At 44.2% G+C, this 22,220-nt stretch overlaps 1 protein-coding gene across 2 annotated transcripts in view; it reads left to right on the forward strand.

Moving 5' to 3' along the window:
* TNR (tenascin R) overlaps window positions 1–22,220 on the forward strand; it is a 426,185-nt gene that overhangs the window by 209,818 nt on the left and 194,147 nt on the right. Inside the window, exon 2 of one of the 2 annotated variants that reach the window (XM_082437090.1) lies at window positions 5,983–6,081. The gene's annotated coding sequence lies outside the window, so the exon portion shown is untranslated. Of the gene's footprint in view, window positions 1–5,982; window positions 6,082–22,220 lie in introns of those variants that run through there. The other variant, XM_082437091.1, reaches the window with a different exon arrangement.

The raw sequence follows: 22,220 nt of genomic DNA on the forward strand, positions 1-22,220 counted from the left end.
TGAGTTCCTACCTTTTGTCACACACTGAACTAAGCCCTTTACATGTGTTATCTAGGTTAATCCTCACAGCAGGGGATATTATTATCCCCATTTTACAGATTAGAAAAGGGGTGCTTAGAGGGCTTACATACCTATCTTTTCCAAAAGTGTGTAGCGGGTAAGAGCTAGAGTTTTAGCCAGATTTCATGCCCTTTCATTTGTTGTTCCACGGAGATAAAAGAAACAGAAATGTTTTCTTCCAGGCCTTTACCATTATTGATAAAGGCAAAGGGCATTTGTGGTAGCTAACCTTCAAGATGACCCCCAATTAATCCTTGCTTTCTAGCATTCTTACCCTTGTGCTGTCTCCTCCTACATTAAATAGAGCTAATCTGTGTAATGAATAGGATGTTGCAGAAATGCTAACAAGGCAGTTCATCAAAGACCCCGTACCTTCCACTTGGGTTTCTCTTGGATGACTCGCTCTAGGGGAAGCCAGCCACCGTGTTGTGAGGATACTCAAGCAGCCCGGCAGAGACCCATGTGAGGAGGCATTCTGCAACAACGAGATCATATAAGTGAACCATCTTAGAATCGAATCCTCTAGCCCTAGCAAGTCTTCCGGTGACTACAGCCCTGGCTGACATCCTAAAGGAAGCCTCACGAGAGGCTCTGGGCCAGAACCTCCCAGATAAATCACTGCTGAGTTCCTGACCCACAGAAACCAAGAGATAATAAATGTTTATTGTTTTCAGCCACTGAGTTTGGGGGTAATATGTTATGCAACAATAGATAATAAATGGAGCATTCATGAACTTTTCACATCTCACTGAATTGCAACGTCTCGCCAATAACAATGGGTCAGAGACCTCCTTCTAAGAAACATTCAAATTTGTGTGCTTGCGTGTAGGAGCCCCAGATAACAGTCATTCAAGGTCCCTTCTGTTAGGAGACCTTGTGAGTTTAGGAGCTGAGTATAGGTCAGATCACCAATAGCTGCCTAAATTTCCCATTTTCTCATTAAAATGACTAAGTACAATTTGTCGGCCATTCACAATCTGATCCATCTGCAGCAACTGACCGCTGTGAGAGTTAGGAAAAAATATGAACTGACAATGATTTAGCATATTGGATAGTTTTATCTAGAGTTGATCAGCATCCTTGCAATCACATGGCTATTCCTGAAACTTCTCCAGCAATTTGCAGTAAACAAACCAAAACCATCGAAGTAAGGGAGTTTATGCTGAATATCAAAATGGACTGTTGCTGTGAGGTCTGAAACCTCTGCAGGTTTTAGATGCTGTGTCTCACCCGGCCTGGTGGCATCTTTCTTCTGCCCATGATTCACCTCAGCCAAAGGGGGAGAAGCACGGGGCTTTGGAGAAAATCTGTGATTGGGGTCAACGGGGTCTCCTAGATGCTCTCTCTGGACTGCGTGGCCCTCGGATTTTGACTGCACAGTTGGGGGCCGGGAGCCCACGAGACAAAGTCGAAGTCCAGCCCCTCGGGTTCCTGAACTCACAGCCAGTATCAGAGGGGTCAGCATTTGATGAGGAAAGAAAATACAATGCACATTTTCTGGACATATTTCATAGGAAAACTGGTGGTTGCTTTTTTTCAAAGATCAGCTGTTACAAGCTGACCCCAGAGAATGGCTGCGGGAGAAACGCTGGGCACGAAGAGGGGAAGTGCAGGTAAATGATGGGTTGAGAGAATAGGCAGCAAGAACACATCAATTTGCTGGAGCGGCCAAGGAGCCAGGTCACCGTGCTCTTTCGTCTTGCGTGCGTCTCCTGTGGTTCCACGGCTCCTGTCCTCGGGCCCTCCTGGAAGTGTGTAGGCTAAAAGGATCTGGGAGCGTGAGCCCTGTGTTGGATGTTTCATCTCTGCTCACAGTTTTGTTTCTGCAACTTGTAACCACAGGAATAATGGTCCACATGGTGATATGTCAGCGTCTATTTCCATTATAAGTATCCTTTGCCTTGTCACCAGTTATATGAAAATCTACTCCAAGATAAGGCCTTTGTGCAATCTCTCCAGGCCTATACAGCTTGCTAATCAAATTAAATGGATCTATTAGTGAGGTCATGCATATTCTATCACAGGGGCCAGTATGTTAGGTTCACTATGAGCTTCTCTAACAGAGCAAGTGTGGTCACAACTTCAGGAAGATCAGCACACACTGGCTTGAATTCAATGTGGCCATTGCTCAGCCCACAGTTTGAAACCTTTTTTTTTTTTTTTTAAAGCGCTAGTTAAATGGAAAAGAGCACAGGACTAGAACATAGGAGCCCTGCCTTCTAGTTCTAATTCTCCAAACAGCTCTATGTGTTTGGTGCATGCCTCCATAAGTGAACCCCGTTACAACTACCAGCTCTGGGTCTCTCCCTGCTGTGGGCAGGACCTCCTCAAGGGCAGAGGCTGTGTCCTCTTCTTGTATCTCCAGTGCCTGGTGCAGGCCCGGGCATTCAGAAGGCTCTTAATAAATAGTTGCTGCCAATGACCAAAACACCAAATTAGCACGTCTGTCCCTATTCACACATGTATACATGTGGTTATATGCACATGAAGGAAAGCACAAAAGTCTACATTCCATGCTGTTAGCCTGGGGGTTGAAAGTAATATGGACAGTGTGGGAAGGAGAGGAGGTGGACAGAGGTAAAGAACTGAGAAGAAAGATAAGGGGACTTCTCTAAAAAAGCCTAGATGTAGACTACGATCTTCTTGTAAAAGTACACGTATGTGTGCATAAATAAATTAGGGGGAAATTGACGATGTTCTTATGTTAAGTCAAAACAAGTTGCAGAGTATTTCAGTTTACAAACGATAAACAAAAGCATCCCGTATGTCTGTATGTATACGCATAACTGGCTTTAAATAAGCACAAGGGAGGATGTATATCGTGGGTGTTGCGAGGCATCACCCAACTGAGACACTCAACCTCCCAGCTGCTGGCTGCTGGCGGATCGCAGCTGAGTTCCTCTCCAGGCATCACCCTCAGCCAAAAGGAGCTGCTTTGCCCAAGGTTGTTCCTGACCTCTCCCTGGGGGCAGCCCACCTCCAAAGACGGGTGGGGCCCAAAGGCCTGTCCCTTCTCAATGCAGGACAGCTCCAGAGGTCCCTCCAGCCAATTCTGCTTCCGGTACGCCCCATAAGAGTTGCCTCAATAAGCCTGCAGAGTGCTTATCCTGTCTCAGCCTGTTTCCTGGGAACTGGACTGATGACAGTGTGGAAAGATACATGCTCGTCTATTAAAATGTTACATCAAGAAATAATGCTATTTGCAGCAACATGGATGGACTCGAGATTATCATACTAAGTGAAGTAAGTCAGACAGAGAAAGACAAACATCATATGACATCACTTATATGTGGAATCTAAAAAAAAATGATACAAATGCCCTTATTTACAAAACAGAAACAGACTCACAGCCTTAGAAAACGAACTTATGGTTACCAAAGGGGAAAAGGGAGGGGAGGGATAAATTGGAAATTTGGGATTAACAGATACACAGTACTTATATAAAAAATAAACAACAAAGACCTACTGTATAGCACAGGGAACTATACCAAGTAAAACCTATAATGGAAAAGAATCTGAAAAGATATATACATATGTATGTATAAAATAATCACTTTGCTGTACACCTGAAACATTGTAAATCAACTCTACTTCAATGAAAAAAAATTTTTTTTCAACTCTATGGAAATATATATATATATTCTTATTTAAAAGTAGGTGTTTTTATTTATTTTTTATATTTTTATTGGGGTATATTTGCTTTACAATGTTGTGTTAGTTTCTACTGTACAGCAAAGTGAATCAGCTATATGTATACATTTATCTCCCTTTTTTTTTTTTTTTTGATTTCCCTCCCATTTAGGTCACTGCAGAGCACTGAGTAGAGTTCCCGGTGCTATACAGTAGGTTCTCATTAGTTATCTATTTTATACATAGTATCAATAGTGTATATATGTCAATCCCCATCTCCCAATTCATCCCACTCCCCCCTTCCCCCTTGGTATCTGTACCTTTGTTCTCTATGTCTGTGTCTGTATTTCTGCTTTGCAATATAAAAATAATTTTTTTTTAATGAAATAAAATGTTACATCAAGGGGCTGAGGCTAGGGGTAAATTATTAGCTTTTCCGGTATACATCTTCATATGGATTCACTTATTACAATGAGCAATTATCACTTTCATAATTTCAAGAATATCAAATAAAGATATTTAAAATATAGTAAACAAATATATGTGAGTTGAATGAATGAATGGCCACGCCTATATCTAGTCAGAGAAATAATAATAAAATAGCATGCTGAATTGAAGGTATCAGTGTTGAATGAGCTAAACTGAAGGGGATTTAGCCAATACTTTTGATGACTTTTGAGTTAGTTGGTTCAAAAGAGATTGGATTTTTCTAAGAATGAGGTCACCACCTCTAAGATAGGATGAGAAGTAAAAGGGTCAATGGGTGTAAGTAAAAAGGAGAGGGAGTTTTAATTCCATGGAAGGAGAGATTTTCTAATATCAGAGCTCTCTGCCAGTAAAATAGGCTGCAAATTTGGGGCAGCCGCTGTCCAAATTACACTGTCCTAAGTATCTGCAGTGCTTCTGTTTGGTGAGCAGCCAGATTAGAATCAGAGGAGGAAAGTACCTGGTATTCATGTCACCTCCAACACTTCCCCACCCTGGGCACTGACGACACCTTGACGACCACTCTTCTTCCCAATGACATAGCCTCACAATCCTTCCCAGCCCCACTCTCCAGGCAGCCACTGCACTGCTGATATTCTGGAGTCTTCTCCAGAGATGAAACCTATCTGCCCTTCCAGAGCTAAAGGATCTTTCCTCCAATTCTAAGGCTCCACGGGGTCCTCCAAGGAAGGTTAATTCCTTCAGGAACAGCTTAGATGAGCAAGCCTACACCTTAGTCGGAAGTCTGCTCCTTCCACCCTCAGTGCCGCTTGATTTTTAAGTAGCCTCTTTAGGCACCTATAAATGAGATCCCTGAAGCTCAGGGTTCCCTTGGAGAAGGCTCAGAAGGGTTTGTGGGAAGCAAGCCCTTGAAGGCATAATCATCCTGCTATGGACTGTGGGATGATCTGTGGGAATTGTGTAGGGGGGCGGGGAGTGGCTTGTCCAAATTTTGCAGAGGGGCCCTCTTTATTTTCTTTATTTATTTTTTAATTTTTATTTTATTTTTTTGGCCACATCGCACAGCTTGTGGGATCTTAGTTCCCTGACCAGGGATTGAACCCGGGCCCTCAGCAGTGAGAGCACAGAGTCCTAACCACTGGACCGTCAGGCAATACCCCTGCCCTGTTGAAAGAGACTGACAAATTGCTGACACCGAAGCGCCCCACTTGCAAGAGAAGTCACTGCTTCTGTAGGTGGTGGTTCGAACCTGAGAAAATGACTGTTATGCATTCACTTCCTTAAAGAGTATTTATTGAACTTTTCTGTGCTGGCATTGTGCTTGGGACAGAGAATCTGCCCTTGAGGAGTTGACAGTCCAGAGTGAGAACAGCACAAATGAAGAAGATTGCAATGAGTGGTAAGAAAGCACTGAGTGTCACGGGCATGAAGAACATGAGAGGGGCTCGGGGTTAGGGGGGATGAGAGGCTTCCCGGAGGAAGTGTCAAGCATTTGTCATAATTGGATCATCTAAGCACGTAACCACAGCCACCTTCAAAGATCTCAGAAGGGATTTGCTACGTAAGACACATTTCTGGATTTACAATCCTCCTGTAGAATTTTTAGCTTAAATATTCGCCACTCCATTGCAAAGCTATGAGAATGAATGAAAGAAAACTAATGAAGTAAATAGAACTCTCTGGAGAGGAAAAAACAACAGTAAATAACAGTTTTCTTTAGGAATCCACATTTCACCTCCAAGTTTCTCGAAATGGAGATGTGGCAGTTGAGATGGAAAGCGAAACCAAGGTTCCTTATTCTGAAACCATAAACATAATTTCTTCCCTCCCTTGTTCCTGTTTCAGGTGGCCATATCATCGTGACTGCAGAGACCAGTTCTCTTTTGGTGTTAGGATAAAAGAACGTGCGGAAAAGAGAAAACATCGAAGACACCATCACTAAAGGTACCATTTTCTGTGAACCTTTTACCATCCATCGTTGCAATGGTCAGTCTCAGGCTTTCACTTGTGACCGCATATTCCCAGGATTTGAGGTTCCTTGTCACTGTAACAACAGCCTGGGGGACAGTCTCTCTGCAATGAGGTGGTCAAGAACACTAGCTCCCCTGGGCTTCATGCTCAGAAAACGCTGGAGAAACTGGACATCAAGGTTTTGGCTTCTCATAAAACATTTTGGAAATGCATTTCATAACGTAGTTGGTCATAAAAGTGTGTTACTGCACTCAGCCCCTCCAAGGGGCTAGACTTGCTACCTAGCCCAACCACGCTTGCTCTGAGCCTGCATGAATCAGTGCTAAACTATTAACCAGCCTGACTCTAAAATTTCTCGAGTTCCAAAAGCTCTAATAAAGTATTATGAAAGAATATCCATCTCTTTATCTCTATCCATAACTATTTATATGGCCAGAGGAAAAAGCTGTCATTTTATTTCTTTTAATTTAGAAGTTTTCCTAATTCCTTTTTCATACCACATATATATATATATATCTAAAGAATTTTCAGGTTGAAATAATAACCTCTAAAAAATGGTCCATGGCAGAAGGCTCTGAGGATTCACAGAGTTGACAGGCACAATGAATATTTTGCTTCTTTAATAACTTTTCTTGGCACTCAAACTTGATACACAGAATTGGGAACTTTTCAAACAGGTTGTGGCTCTTTTTTTTTATTGTACAAAACAATGATAATATACCCACCAGCCTTCTCTATTTGTTCATAAAATTGCTAAAGTTTGTTCGGGAAAAACTCATTTCATTCCTCAGACTTATCATGCTTTCATTATCTATCATGGTACTCTATAGCAGTAAGACAAGTCTTTTATGAAGCCTCACATTTGAATTAACCCAGAATATCCTCAGCAACACCCTGCCTCACTTGGGGACACTTGACTACAAAGTACCCCAGGCCATTGAAAACACCTTTGAATGTACGTACAAACTCACGAGCCGTCATTGCACTAAGTTGGCTATCGGCCATTCGCACTTAAGAGTGAATTTGTTAATTTGGTGCTCCTAGGCGAACAGCTGGTTGAGATCAAGTTCTCTGCAACTGAGCAGAGTTGGAATAGGGGGGACCATCTGGACGGCAACTAGAGGTAACTATTAAGATGAAGACATTTTTACTTAACAGCTCTCTACTCAGAAACAGTATTTGTATAGCTAAAAGAACATTTGACAAACTATTTGCAATGAAAGCTTAAACTCACTCCCACCCTCTCAAAGAAACTTACTTAAATAAAAATAGTTGGTCTCTGAACTGACTTCTGAATAAGGTGAGTTCAATGGGATCTGGGGTGCTATCATCCTCTAGATTGATGCTGAATAAATATTAAAAGAATATTGGTTTACATGTGAGACAAATTATGAGCTTGGCAAGAAAGCCACATATTTTCATTTAGTCCTGACATCTGATGATGATATCTGATGGAGGGTTTAGAAGGATGAAAGACCCAGGACCCCACCAGCCTGAATGAGACTCCACGGGGGATCTGAGAAGCCTGTGTGCAGAAGATGGATGGTGGGAGAGGGATGGAGACCGACATCACATCATATCTGGAGGCAGCCTTACTGCAGCAATGAGGACCCTGCCCCCGTCCCTCCTGTAGAATCAATCCGCAGGCCGAATCAGAGAATGCTCAGGAAAATCAAGGATGAGACTGAAGTTTAAAGCAGGGCCTGGGGATGATCCCTGAGATCATGTGATTTATAATAAGAAATATATATTTGGTCTTCATGCTGTTTCTGGCAGAGAGCTCCTAAAACTCTTGAAATTTCCTAAGCAATAGAGTGAAATAGGTGTTTTGTGGTTGAAACAAACCCCTTTCAAGCACAGCTGAGTTTGTTAAATGAGGTGATTTTGGGAAATCTCCTAAGGATGCGGGCTGGTTGCCAGGGGAAACGATCATATGATTAGAGAGTTGGAACCTTCAGTCCCACCCCTACCTGACCTCTGGGGAGGGGAGAGGAGTTGGAGATTGATTTCAATCACCAATGGCCAATGATTCAATCAATCGTGCCTATGTAATGAAGCCTCCATAAGAGCCCAAAAGGGGTTCTGAGAGCTTCTGGTTGGTGAACTAGAAGGCTTCCACGTGCTACCATGCTGGGCCCCAAACTCCACAGGGACAGAAGTTCCTTTGAAAAGCCTTGTTTGGGACCTCCCCTGTGCATCTCTTCATATGGCTGTTGATTCATATCCTTTAATATCCTTCATAATAAACCAGGAATCTTGTGAGTCAAGTGGTTTCCCAAGTTTTGTGAGTCACTCTAGCAAATTAATAGAACTGGAGGAGGGTGTTGTGGGAACCTCCAATTTGCAGCCAGTAGGTCAGAAGCACAGGTGACGACCTGGATTTGTGATTGGCATCTGAAGTGGAGGGTAGTCTTGTGGGACTGCACCTTCAAACTGTGGAATCTGATGCTCTCCGGGTAGATAGTGTCGGAACTGAGTTGAATGGTAGGACACCCACCTGGTGTCAAAGAATTGCTTGGTGTGTGTGGGGGGGAACCCACACATCCGAATTGGTGTCAGAATTAGAATTGTAATCCTAAACCACTTTAGAGCCATATACGCGCAGGGTTAAGCTCCATTTCAGTGTCGCTCTGACCCAAGTTCCCGGGTCCAGGAAGAGTCAAGCCACAGCTGGATATGAGAGGCTTACCTTGAAGCCAGCTAAAGACTGCAGGTAGGTCCAGGCAGGGGTGGTGGATCCTGCTGGCCCTCCTGAGGGTGGGACTTCTCAGAAGTCTATAGGATGCAGTATCCAGATGACCACCAGCTGCTCTGTTGATTAAACCTCAAAGCACAGAGGCCAGTCTTTCTCTGCCAAGCCTTGTCACATGTGTGCGATTGACATCACAGGAGAGCGTGGTTTGTCCAGATCCGGCCCCTCCCCTGTTCTTACAAAGAGCTGTTCACCAGCACGGTTTGGTGTTGGAACTGCAGAAGTTACCAAACAGGAAAGCCAGCAGGTCATCTCCTGGCTCTTTGGCAGTTGGAACACAGATGCCTTCACCAGGCTGGAGTGAACTGTCTTACTCAGCCTGCAGCTGCCCTACCTTCATTCCCCATGCATTTGAAAGCAGCTTACTTTAAAAGCTGATTAGATGAGCCCTTAATAACATTAGAATTTAAATGGCCCCAGATAGGCTTTCAGCTTCTTGCCAAATTGAGATAAATGTGACATTTGGGGAGCTGAGCTCCCAGCTTCATGACGAGCTCTGGGCCGCAGACAGGTTTTGAAGAACTACCTTCTCCCATGTTTTTCTGCAGCCTGATACTAGGTTTGTGTGCATCTGTAAGATCTCTTTCATCTCTAAAGGTCTAGGATTCTGTGTGCAGATGTGTCTCCATGATTATGCATTTTCGAGGAAAGGTAAGTTAGGGACAGGGCACAGAATTATAAGGACAGAATTATAATCTATGAGTGATAGTCTATGGGAAAACTCTGTACTCCTGCACTCTGGGATAACTTTCAGTTCCAGGCAACAAACCTTTATTGAGCAACTACTATTTGGCCATTTAATTCAATATTGATGTTTTTAATACCTGATTTTTGCTGAGACTAATATAAAATGGTCAAAAGTATGAATGTTCCATCTTGGTTCATCTGTTCAGCTCCCTCTGTACCTCTCATAGGTGGGTTCAGTGCTGGGAAGGATATGACCACCTTCCAATTTAACACTCTTCCATAAGTTTTAGAAAAAGTTAAAAACAGAATGGGAGGGGATGGAGTGGGAAACCAACCAAAGGTGAACAGGAACAGATGGTTCTGTGTCGAGATAAATGTATTCTTACAAACAAATAAACAACAATTGAGCTGTCTTCTCTCCCCCATCTTTCCCCAACCAAACCAGACCACTGGGTGTCCTTAGAATAAAAGTTGGAGGCTCTTAAAATCATGGCTTGCCCTTTTGATGGAGGTGGTCATCGCAGGAGTGCCCCTGAATGTAAGCTTCCTTTTGGAACGCTCACCAAATATAGCTGCTCTTATAGCCTTTCAGAAGAAGCCAAACCTTGAGCTTAAACCTTGCATTTGCATTCCAGTGGGGAAAGACCATCTGCCATGTTTTCTGGAAGTGAAGCTAACAAATTCCAAAGAGCCAGCTAGGAGTGAATGGGACAACCTGAGCCTGGACACAGCTGTGGGTTCACCCACTTCTCCTGCTCTGGCCCTAAGAGTCCCAAACTCACCCAGCCTTCAGCCTTCAGGGGCCTTTGAGGGAGTTTCAGGAGGAAAATACGGGTAATCCGTTTAAACTCTGGTTTGAGCGGATTCGAACAGAAACTACAGTTTGAACATGAATGGCTGCTCCAGCTGCCTCATAAAAACAGAGATGAAGAGGAGAAGCAGAGTAGGGCTCCAGACTGGCAGGGTGTGAGTGACTCTCCCAAACCTCGGATCAGCCTCGGCCAGGACAGAGCTCACCTGTCCTGTTCTGCACAGAGGGGGAGGGGAAAGAGGAGCGTCACGGGGGTCTCCACAGAGCCTCCATGCTCAGCCCTGCCCCAGAGCAAGTTAAGCACCCCATTCAACGGTGATAAACTTTTATAAAGAGCATAGTATCTAAAAGGGCACTGCTCATGAAAGTGTTTTGAATATTTGTGTTTTCTCACAACATCTTGCAGTTTACAAGGGGAAAAATGTACCGGTATTGGGTGCGTCCGCTAGCAGTTTACCTTCCAGCTCACCTCTCCCTTTGCTAAGCCTGGGACCACATAAAAATAGCATCGCTTACTTTTGCTCCTCTCTTCCCAAAAGGCCTCCTCATCATCCCTGACTTGCTTTGTCCTGTCTCTCTAGACAGAAAGGTTCCTGCTCCTTGCCAAGGCTAACTCTTCCATGGAGCCCTTAGTCTCCTCTCCACCACCTCCTCCAGAGGCTTCAATTAGCCATTGCCCCTTTTCTCGCTATTTCCTCCAACCTTCTATGAGTTCTTCCCCTTCTGCTTATAAACAAGACTTGGTCTCCAGGCTAACCAGCAAAGACACAGAGGCAGCTTTCCCTTGAGTTCCTATCTTTTTCTTTTATCCCAATCGCTGTGAAAGAATGTTCTACATTCACTTCTTACCATACTGTCACTCTTTAACCCCACGGAAAATGGTGCATCCTACCCACCCACGCAACAAATTCAACTGAATTCAGCAAACGAGCATGGAGCACACACTCTGTGCCACGCCCAGTCTGGATCCTGACCACAAGGAGGACACAGTCTTACAAGGCAGGCAAGCATGCTTATCCCCTCCCCAAATTACAAAGCGTGTGAAAGTGGGGTGACGGTGCCGTGTACCGTAGTCGGGCAGGATGGGGATGATCAGCCCTATCTTGGGGGTGTGGGGGGTAAAGAACGTGTCATAGGAGCTCTCTAGACAAATGAGGAACCCAGGAAGGGAGGAGAGAAAGGGAGAGAAGTGGGGGACAGTCCCGGTAGAAGGACTACTGTGGGCAAGGCCACTGAGGCAGTGCGACAGGTAGACAGCACTAGGTACACGACAGCCAGACGAGCCCTGTGTTGAGGTTACAGAGCATGACAGATATTTAGTCTTCAATGTGAGATCCTGAGAAACGTTAACTCTTTCTTGCAGACAATGCAGGGGTCAAAGCCAGGGAGTGACGTAGTAATCAGATTGCCATTTATAAAGATCACTGGAAGCAGCAATTAAAGCAGGGAAGTCAGATATAAAGCTGCTCTCATCATCCAGATAAGAGGGAGAGAGGCCTGAACTCAAAGAGTGGCCCTGGGGTTGGAGAAGAGGAGACGTTAGCCCAACCTCCTCCATCCTCTACAAATCCCGTTTGGATTCACCCAAACAGATGTGGTTCCTGCTTGAAACCCTCAGGGCGTCTACTGTGCTTTTCTTATTGTCCTCACTCAACTTGTGCCCTATAGTCATCTGTGTATTTCTCTGATTTTCCTTATCAAATTGTGTCTTTGTCTCCCCTTCCTCAAATTACACTACCTTGCTCAGAATAAGTGCTGAAGAAAAGGTTATTTAGTTTAATTGAATTTTTAAGAGCTTCAAACCACAAATAATTGAGGAATCAGCCACGTATAAGTGCTCATCATTTTCATAATTGTGTAAACAAGCTGATAATTTTTTTTTCTTTTTTCCCATTATTTTTATTATCCCAGAATGCCTTGCTATCTTCTTAGTTCTCCAGATTTTAGGGAAATAGTAAACAAGTGTTCTCTAACACACACATGTGGCAGAGGCACTGCTTGGCTCTCACCTCCCCAGGCAAGGGAAGCGGTTGAAAGGAGGGAAGAGGTGATTGCATTGATTGACTATGAAAGCCATGTACAAATATTGAGAAATACGCTGTCTGAAGAGACAGAGAATTACAGAGCACACTGCATGATGGGACTTGCACAGAATCCCGAAGGTCAATGAGCAGATTCGAATTGATTAAGCTAAGTACTTACTGAAATTGCTTTCCAACATACTGATGAGAATTGATCCTAAGCAGGACCCATATTTATAGTGAAAACACTTATGTAAAGTTACCCTTTGCTATGTCATCAAAGCACATCTAAATGGTTTGGCTTTTTCCCCAAATGAAAGTATCAACAGTACTGTTAACAGATTTGTAAGCAGTTAACCAGCACTTACATAAAAAATTTTTTACATAAAAAATTGAATTTTTATGTGTGGATCCAATTGGCCCCAAAACAGCTTTTATTGCGGCAGCTTTTTATAACCTAGAGGTTAGCTCCTCTCTCTTGCCCTCTCATGCCAAACCAAAGGATTCGGACTGGCCGGGAGTTAGTCCTATCTAGCACAGTATCCAGGTGGTCCCTCTTGAAAACAATCCCTAGCTCCTGGGAAATTAGGAGTCAGAAATCTCCTAAACCGGGATGCATCCAACATGCTTACACAGTGGTGAGAGCACCACCAGCCTGGGGCACTTAGGCAGTGGGGAAGAACAGGGAAAATGGAACGCGGTGGCTAAAAGGACAGGCAAGGCAGATAAGGAAAAAATAAGAGAAAGGAGCAGCAGACCCAGTTAGGGAGCCTTTATTGAGTAATTTCTGTGTGTCAAGTATAAAAATATGTGCAAGGGCCACACAAAAGCACCTATCATGGTTCCCACCCTCAAGGAGCTTAGGATCTAGTCAAGAGGACAATTCTCAACCCAGAAAACCAGTGAAATACCAATGCACCACAATATACGAAGTACTAAATCCTACACCCTGGCATTGGCTGTGTTAGTTGCTAAGAACCAAGACAGAGTGAGTGTCACAGGGCGCAGGGAAGTGGAGATGGCCAAAGAAGACCTCATGGGAGATGGCCAAAGAAGATCTCATTCGAGCTAAGCCTTAAAAGCAAAGGGGGTACAAAGTCAGGAGGGCAAAATGAGTGTGACTCCTCGGACTATGGAAAAAAGTCAGACTAAGAGAAGAGGAAGAAAGAGAACAGGAGAAGGAAAAGTTGCTGATGATGGTGATGGCAGAGCGGCTACCACAGCTGCCTCACATCCCGCCGGGCACCTGTGCCAACCTTTGGATTGTCTTGGCCAAAGACCAACAATTTAGAGGCAGACAATATTTCTGTAGTCCCAGATGTCTCTGTAGAATTGGACTAGCGCCAGCCAATTTTTGTTGTCTCTGTAATCGCAAAGCGAGGCATCTTTTTCCTCCTGTTTGCGTGAGAGGTATGCTGTTTACACTGAAAGCCTCACACACTTCAGACTGATCCTTGACAACTGAATTCTCATATTACTAACAACTGGGTGTAAAGAACCCACAGAAACTTCACAACAGATGAGATGGCTTCATTAGCTGAAGCTTCCAGTAGCCTCTGAGAAATGGAGAGCTTGGTAAATTATGTATAATTTATTGGATGCATTTCAAGTGGGTTTTACAGAGAGAGCAGGAATTGCCCACAAAATATATTTTGATTGGCATGGTGAAATCTCCTTGCCCTGAAAATTACTCCCCGACCCTGCCTTCACCCCCTCTCAAATTTTAAGAAAATAAAATAAAAAATAAGACACCCAGTTCTGCTATGTGTCTGAAATTCTACCATTTGAGATATAGTCTTATTAAGGCATTGCCTTTCCCAAATGTCCCTTCTGAAAGGCAGGTGTCCCCAGAGAGACCCATTTACCCACCCTAGAATCCCCATTATTTTATTAGATCATCTTCTGTCTAAAGGCCACTGGAGGAGGAGAATGCAGAGAAGAGGAGAAGAAATGATGGTGGGAGAAGAGGGAAAAATAATTTTAGAGCATGGGGCCGTGCTAGGTAAGGCAGGATTGAGGTGGGTATCCCATGCAAGTGGCGGATGGTCTGGCTAGTTAACAAGCAGAAGGAGGGGTAGAGAATCGAGCCAGAAAGAGAGACAGAGAGAAAATCATGATGGAGCAAAGCCAGAATCAAACTTTGTCTCCTTTGTAGTGTGGCCTGGAGCAGCCCTGGCTGGTTGGAGAGCTCCCACGTTAAAGTTGGGCATATTCAGGTTCCACCTGCGAACCCTCAGCATTGCTTAAGAGATCAAAGAGGAGAGAGAAAGGAGGACAAGACTAGCAGGGCAGGCCTGCTAGTTTACACAACCGCTCACAGAAGTACTATATCTGAGGTAGTGTGTTGTCAGGCCTAATTTAAAAATGAAATTTAGTTTGTAAGCTGGAACTGTTGCTGCAGCCATGTCTGTTCATCCCGAACTTGCTTCATGCACGACAAATGTCTTGTACAAGCAAGAGCAGCTGCACTAAAGCCAAAGACTAGCAGCTTGGGAGGCCGTGCAGGTGGCGGCTGAACCTATGTGTGTGCAGCTAAGTCCAGTCCAGCCACAGCAAAACCACAGCAAGTCTTTCATTAGGCGCAGAGAAGAAAATGCCTAGAGATCACCCAGAATGCAGAACAACTGTGGCCATGGGCCAAGGGAGTGCCATGCTCCCCAGCTGAGTCAGCAGACTACAGTGAGGCTGGGAAATGACTGATGAACCACGATGCCGAAACTCTGTGAGAACTCTGAAAATCTGGTACCAGAAACACAGACCCATCAAATGTTGTCTAGGACTTTAGAGATTATTCTAGTCCAACCCTCCTTCTTCTGGCCAGAAGAACATGGAGCCCTGAGAAGAGTTAAGATTTGCATAGTGCTTTCTATCTGCTAAGTGCTGTTTTGATTACTTTAGAGGCATTCACTCATTTACTCCTCCCAACAACCAGTAATAATAGGTGTTGTTATTATCTCCATTCTATAGATAAGGAAATGGAGGTACAGAAAAGCTAAATAATTTGGCCAAGGTTCAAACAAGTTAGTAAGTGGCAGAGTGGGCATTTGGACCCAGGCAGTTTGAATCCAGAGTTCCTCCACATACGCACTACCCTGAAGGATGCGTGTGAGATCATACAGCAAGACACCGGGAAGGAAAAGCTGCCTTTTGTCATCCGAACCCCAGCACATTCGGGCGAGAGTGTAAGTATCACTTGTGCAATGATGGATGACTGCCAGGGAGAGGCTACACAGACTTGGTAATTCCTTGTGGAGGCCGAGGGCTGTTCTGGAAGGGAAGCAGGGCATCGTGGTGGAGTGGCCTATCTCTCCTTAATCAAGGAGAGGTAATGGAGTTGTAATGGAGCTACTGCCATTGAAGCCATGATAATTATTGACATAATGGCCCAGAAATGGACGAGTAGATGTAGCTCTCCTCGAAGAGGAGGAGCTTGAGGTAATGAAATCGTAAAGAGTGTATTGATGAGGTCTTGATAGTGATCAATGCGACAGCAGTAGACTGCGAGTATAAAGATAAAGCAAGAGCCATTCGATCAACCACGCTTTCTGAATGCTAACTTTAACCAGCTGCTATGTGCTCTGGAAAGGAAATGAGGTCTAGTCCACCATGAGCTTACCATCTAATGCAAAAAACAGGGCAATGGTAAGCAACTTGCCTCCCCCAAACATACACACTGGAATATTAGAAATGCAATATGCATCGCTGGTTATATTAATAGGGCCTTGAACTGTTTTGAAGAAGAAACTGGTAGTTAGGATGCCTGCAGTCAGAGAGGCAACTGTAACACAGGGCTGAACAGATGAGAGGTTGGTGCCTTTTTCAGAGGAGGATTATTACTGTTTGGCAGTTACCGAAAGAGAAATGAGGATGGAGCAGTGAGTTGTAGATAAAAGTAACAAAGGCAATAGGGAAATCACCATGGAAAGGAGCAGAACTTCTGTGATTAACATTATCATGGGTGATTTGATGGAGGAAAAGAAGGGGCTTCTAACATTAGTGGAGATGTTGGAGTACATGTCTAGTGTGTAATAGGGACGCCTGTAGCTTTTTCAAAGGTGGCCAGGGTCTTGCATTGCAGAAGGGTGGAGAAAGACATGGAAATTGTTATGGGGACAATTATGATTGTAACGGAGGTAATAATAAAGATAATGGACCTGTAATTGAAAAGCTGGTGGCTGTAAAGGAGAAGGTGAGGGCAACTGAAATGTAGAGGGGGTGATAAGGGAGGTAATGGTGGTGATGGGAAAGGTAATGGAATTATAATGTAGACGATGCTAAAAGGTAATGGAGTTATAATGAGGTGATGACTACAGAGTTGGGTGGGGGGAAAGGATGATTATCTTAATGGAAGCAAGAGGGACTGTGTGAAACCAGTGAGAATTGTATGCAGAGCATTCATCACGACAGCTGGAGCTGTGGGTGACCAGGAAAGTAATGAACAGCTACACCCCAAGTTCTCATTACAGTAGGAGTTCTAATGGACCCTGGACTAAGATAATGACGTTAATGGAAAAGACAATGACCGCCAGGAAAATCAGGAGCCTGGTGGTGGCATTTAAAGATACCACCCCACAATCTATATAGTGGGAGAGACCAGAGGAGGAATGGGGGTGGGACTGAGGGTGGCCCAGTATGGACATATGTACCTGTATGTCCCAGGACTGAGGTACCTGAGGGCTGTTCACTAGACACGTCCCTGGGGGTTATTTGGCTTTAGTGCAGCTGCTGTTGCTTGTACAAGGCATTTGTCGTGCATGAAGCAAGTTCGGGATGAACAGACATGGCTGCAGCAACAGTTCCAGCTTACAAACTAAATTTCATTTTTAAATTAGGCATGACAACACACTACCTCAGATATAGTACTTCTGTGAGCAGTTGTGTAAACAAAATGTCTGAGAAATGCATGAGTTTGCAGCAGAAGTGAATGTATACAGAGGATTATTTATTTCTTTTTTATATTTTTCACCATGAATGCCCTTTCCAAGTGGAGAAGTGGGAACTTAATCCTCTGGGCTCACTGTTTAACTTCTGAGACCTTTCGGTGGGAAGAGAGTCTGGGGCAGCTTGTGCTGGTGTTCTGGCCAGACAGGCTCTGATGTGGGCTCTGCAAAGGAACCTGGGCACTGCCATTCACAAAGGCCCCTGATGCTGCTCATGTTTCTGCATCAAGCAGCCTAGAGATGTACACAGAGCATACAGTGTATACCTGAAAACAGATGGTCCCAGACGTACATCGGGGATCAGGGGACATGGGCAAGATGTAGAGCCCATGAGGGGAGCACAGACAGCCACATGGACTCATTGTCTGTACAAGGAGACCTCTAGGAAACACAGGTGTGCTCTGCCTTTGGTACCTAAATGCCACCTCTCAGATCAACTACATCCAAACCACTCATAAACCTTTTACAAAAATACAGACTCACAGGTTCCACCTCACGGAGAATCTAATTCTGTTGGCTAGGGACAGGGCCTGTGAATCTGCATTTTAAAACTCCCCTGGAAATGTTCTCATGTGGTCCAGTGTGGGTACCACTGTCTAAGTGTCAGCCTGTGGCCCTTATAAGAAGGTTAGGTAAGAGGTTGGGAAGCCTATTTCATGGGTATAGGCCCAAACCAATCTTTTCAGTAGATTTGTCCTAACAGTGGGACTTGAGCAGCATTTAGAAGCCTCTCCTTCTCAGTAGAAAATTATCCTCCACCTGCTTGCCCCTCCACCTGCACAGGTACCTTTCCCTCAATGAAGAGTCACACAATTGACTTAAGCAGTGCCCCAGCAAGGGATTCCTAGAATGGCACCGTGGCAACAGGCAGCACAGGGCCACTGGACCCTGCTTCCTCTAGAATAGAAGGAATAAAGCAATATAGGAACTGAAGTATATGTGAGGGGAGCAGAGGAGGAAATAGAGTGGGAAGGAGAAAGGAAAATGTCCATACAAGATGTTTCAGGTACCTCTAGTTATGGGAACGAATATGGATCTAGGGATGGGGGTTAGCACCACCACACTGTCTTTTGAAGGTCTGTCCTGCCCAGCCCTCGGTGGCCTATTTTGTTCTTCAGCATTCTCTGGGATTAAGAAGCATCAATACCATGGAAATATTCAATTTATATTTGGGGAAGTACAAATTATTTCTGTCCTTAAATGGCATATAAGTTGGGCGTGCATATCTATGTTTACACCGAAACCGACAAAATTCGAATATGGGTATAATGACTAAACAATGCATGACACAGAAAACGTGTTTTTTTCCAGTTGCTGAACAAAATGAAAGAATATTTCGCAGCAGCCTGTGTTCTAATTCTTCCTGTTCCCTTCAGCTCTTAAAGAGACCAGCAAGTTACTGAAAGATTCTAGTACAAAGGCCACACGTCACTTCAGAAGAAAAACTCAGGTCCTGTTAGCACCAGCTTGCTTGGCTCTGTCTCAGAGGGACGGAAACCCAGAGCATCATTCCCATTCCCTTAGGGGAGTACTGGAACTCCACCCCTACTTGATCCACTTGGGAATAACCCAAGCAGTAGGATTGAGGCTGCGCTGGAGTGTGAGCTCCTGAGCCCCGTGTGGGCCTACTCTACACTTCTCCCTCTCTCCATGGTCACCACGCTTATCAGAAAGGGGCCCCCCAGCCCTTTCAGAATGAGGCCTCACTTTCCCAGGGATGTTGACCCACCACCTGAGAAACACCACCTTCTTCCCCGGCCATGTTGCCATTTGTCAGCTGCTAATCGTTCATTAACCTCCCAGGTACCTCACGGAAGCTGGGACCTTGCCTTCATTTGCAAAGGTGGTTCACTGGGTCCCCCTTTAATAAAATTACAACTTCGGGAAACAAATCATTTATATCAAATACAACTCCACGGCATCCTCTTATGTTAATCATTTCAGGCAGGTGCTATTAGGTAATTCAATCACTGGGCTACAGAAACCTGCCATTGAATTAATGAGGAACGAACTCAAATTCTGAATAAGAGATTTTCTGAATAAATGGCTCTGGATGAAAAACCAGGAGTCAAGCCTATAATCACAGCCGATGACAACAATACAAAATTGCATATTAAACACAGTCTTAGCTTCCATCTATTCTCGGTCCACAAACTCTTTTGGAGCCAAAAGAACATATTGCGACAACCAACAACAGCCTTCAGCATTTACCGCTTTTCTAATATTTCCTTAACGCTTTTTCAGGTGAACTGAATAAATTCTGAATTTATAACTTTATGAAATGCTCTCATCCCAATTTAGAATAAGCCTTAGGTTATCCCTAAGGCTAGTCTTTTCTTAAAAAGAGCATCTTTTATAGAGAACAAACCAGTAGTTGCCAGTGGGGAGAGGGAAGGGGGGAAAGGCAATATAGGGGTAGGGGATTAAGAGGTACAAACTAATAGGTAGAAAATAAGCTACAAGGTTATATTGTACAACATGGGGAATATAGCCAATATTTTATAATAATAATAAATGGAGTATAACCTTTAAAAATTGTGTATCAATTGCACACCTGTAACTTATATAATATTGTACAGCAACTATATTCCAAGAGGGAGGGGATATATGCACACATATAGCTGATTCACTTCGTCGTACAGCAGAAAGTAATACAACATTGTAAAGAAATTATGCTCCAATAAAAATACATAAATAAATAAATAAAAATGAAAAGAAAAAGAGCATCTTTGTCCATAGCCCCATTCAGACTCGAACCTTACCTTCTCTGGCCTCCCAACTGCCCCAACTGCCCCACCTGCCCCACCTGCATCCGGCCTCCCTTCCCTCCAGGACACTTTCCTTGCAGCCGCCAGGTGATCTTCCCTAAATGCAAATCTGACCACATCACATTCCCGCCTCACACCCTCCACTCATTTGCTTCACACTCTCCACTCATTTGCATGGTCTTCCTCTTCCTAGCATGTTATACGAAACTCTTCATGACCAGGCCCCTGGTTATCTTTCCAGCCTCTTCTCTTATTGTTCCCTATAGGAACACATCCTGAATTCCAGCCACACCCAAATTCTTGTCATTTCTGAATGTTCTATGCTCTTTCATAACACCGTGCTATTTCTCCCATTGGAGTGCCTACTCCAACCTAATTCTCAACCTTTAAAATTTATCTTGAACAGGTCCTCCTCCTCAAGCCCTCTCTGATCCAGTCCCAGACTGAGTTAAGTGCCCTTCCCCCATGCTTCCTTAGCACATGAGGGCAGAGCTCAATTCATGAACATGGCATCACCATAATAGTTGGAGCACAAGTCTCTCTCTCCAACTAGACTGACATCTTGAGAATAAGACTCCATAGTGTTTCATCTTGCATTTTCAAGGCTGGGCATATTGGTAGATACATAGTAAATATCTGATGAATGAATGAACCAGTGATAGAAAAAATGAAATCATGGCCGAGTAAATGAATGAACCCAGTGACATGATTTGTGCCAATTCCAACAGCCACACTTCCACTTCCCAACTCTGGGTAGAAGCATTCGAAAAGTTTATTTTCCTAATCTGAAATTCAGTCAGTGAAGACTTGGCCCAGAACGAGTGAGTTTCCCTACAGCGAGTGATACCATCACAACTTCTTCATTCTCCCACTCTTTAGTAAATATCTGAAAAAAAGAGACCCTGTGGCATGGATAGGATGCTCCCCTGTGGCAGGAAACCACTGTTAGGATGAACCACGTGGTGACCCACGTGGCCTTCCTTGTGCCCAGGCTTCCAACCCTACAGGAAATCTCCTCCACTCCGCACACTGCATTTGCTTTCACAGAGCTGTGGTCGCCTGGCATTTATCAAGCTGTGCTTCATCAGAGATTTAATCAGCTTTGAGTTTTTAACAACGTGTTCGTCATGCTCACTTAACTTAAAATCAAGCCTGTTCGGGGCATTAGTCAGTCCTATTCACTCAGTCTGGTAGTTTTGGCGTTTAAAACTTTAGAATTTTTTAATCAAGGAACACTGTATGTTTTTACCAAGCATCTCTTATACATAAACCTCTCAGGCTGGTTCCCTGGTTGAAATAGCCCAGCCTTAGGGATTATACTGCTGTGAAGGAAGTGTCTGTGCATTAGTTTCTTATCGATGCCATGATGAATGACCACAAACCTGGAAGCTTAAAACAGTACATATTTATCGTCTTATGGTTCTGTAGGTCAGAAGTCTGACATGGGTTTTATTGGACTAAAATCAAGGAGGCTGCAGCATTATATTCCTTCTGGAGGTTTGAGGAGAGAATTTGAACTTGCCTTTTCCGCCTTCTAGAGGCTGCCCACACTCCTTGGTTCACGTGCCCTTCCTCAATCTTCAAAGGTGGCCATGGCTGTTGGAGTCCTTCTCACATCATATCCCTCTGCTGCCTCCTCTTTGGCCTCCCTCTTCCACTTTTACAGACCCTTGTGATAATATGAGGCCCATCTTGATAGTCCAGGATAATATCCCTATCTTAAAGAGAGCTGATTAGCAAACTTCTCTCTATCTGCAACCTTAATTTCCCTTTGCTATATAAAGTAACATATCCACAGGTTCCAGGGATTAAGACATGACATCTTTGGGCGGGAGGTTGTCATACTGTCTGCTACACTTGTACGGCTCTGGACTTCTGAAAGTCATCCTTTTATATAATCATGTGGGTCCAGTGTGAACTTCCTACCAAGAGCACTGGTGTCACCTGAAAGCTTCTTAGACATGCAGACTCGCAAGCCCTACTCGAGACCTTCAGAATCAAAATGTACATTTTCATCAACTTCCAGGGGAATACATAGCTTATATATATTGAGAATCACCACTCAGAGGTTCCCCGTGGGGCAGAGGAACGCGCTTGGACTTGGTGGTGGACAGACAGTGGTCTTATCTGGAA

The sequence above is a fragment of the Balaenoptera physalus genome, assembly GCF_965194825.1.
Source record: "Balaenoptera physalus genome assembly, chromosome: 1".
Taxonomy (NCBI): domain Eukaryota; kingdom Metazoa; phylum Chordata; class Mammalia; order Artiodactyla; family Balaenopteridae; genus Balaenoptera; species Balaenoptera physalus.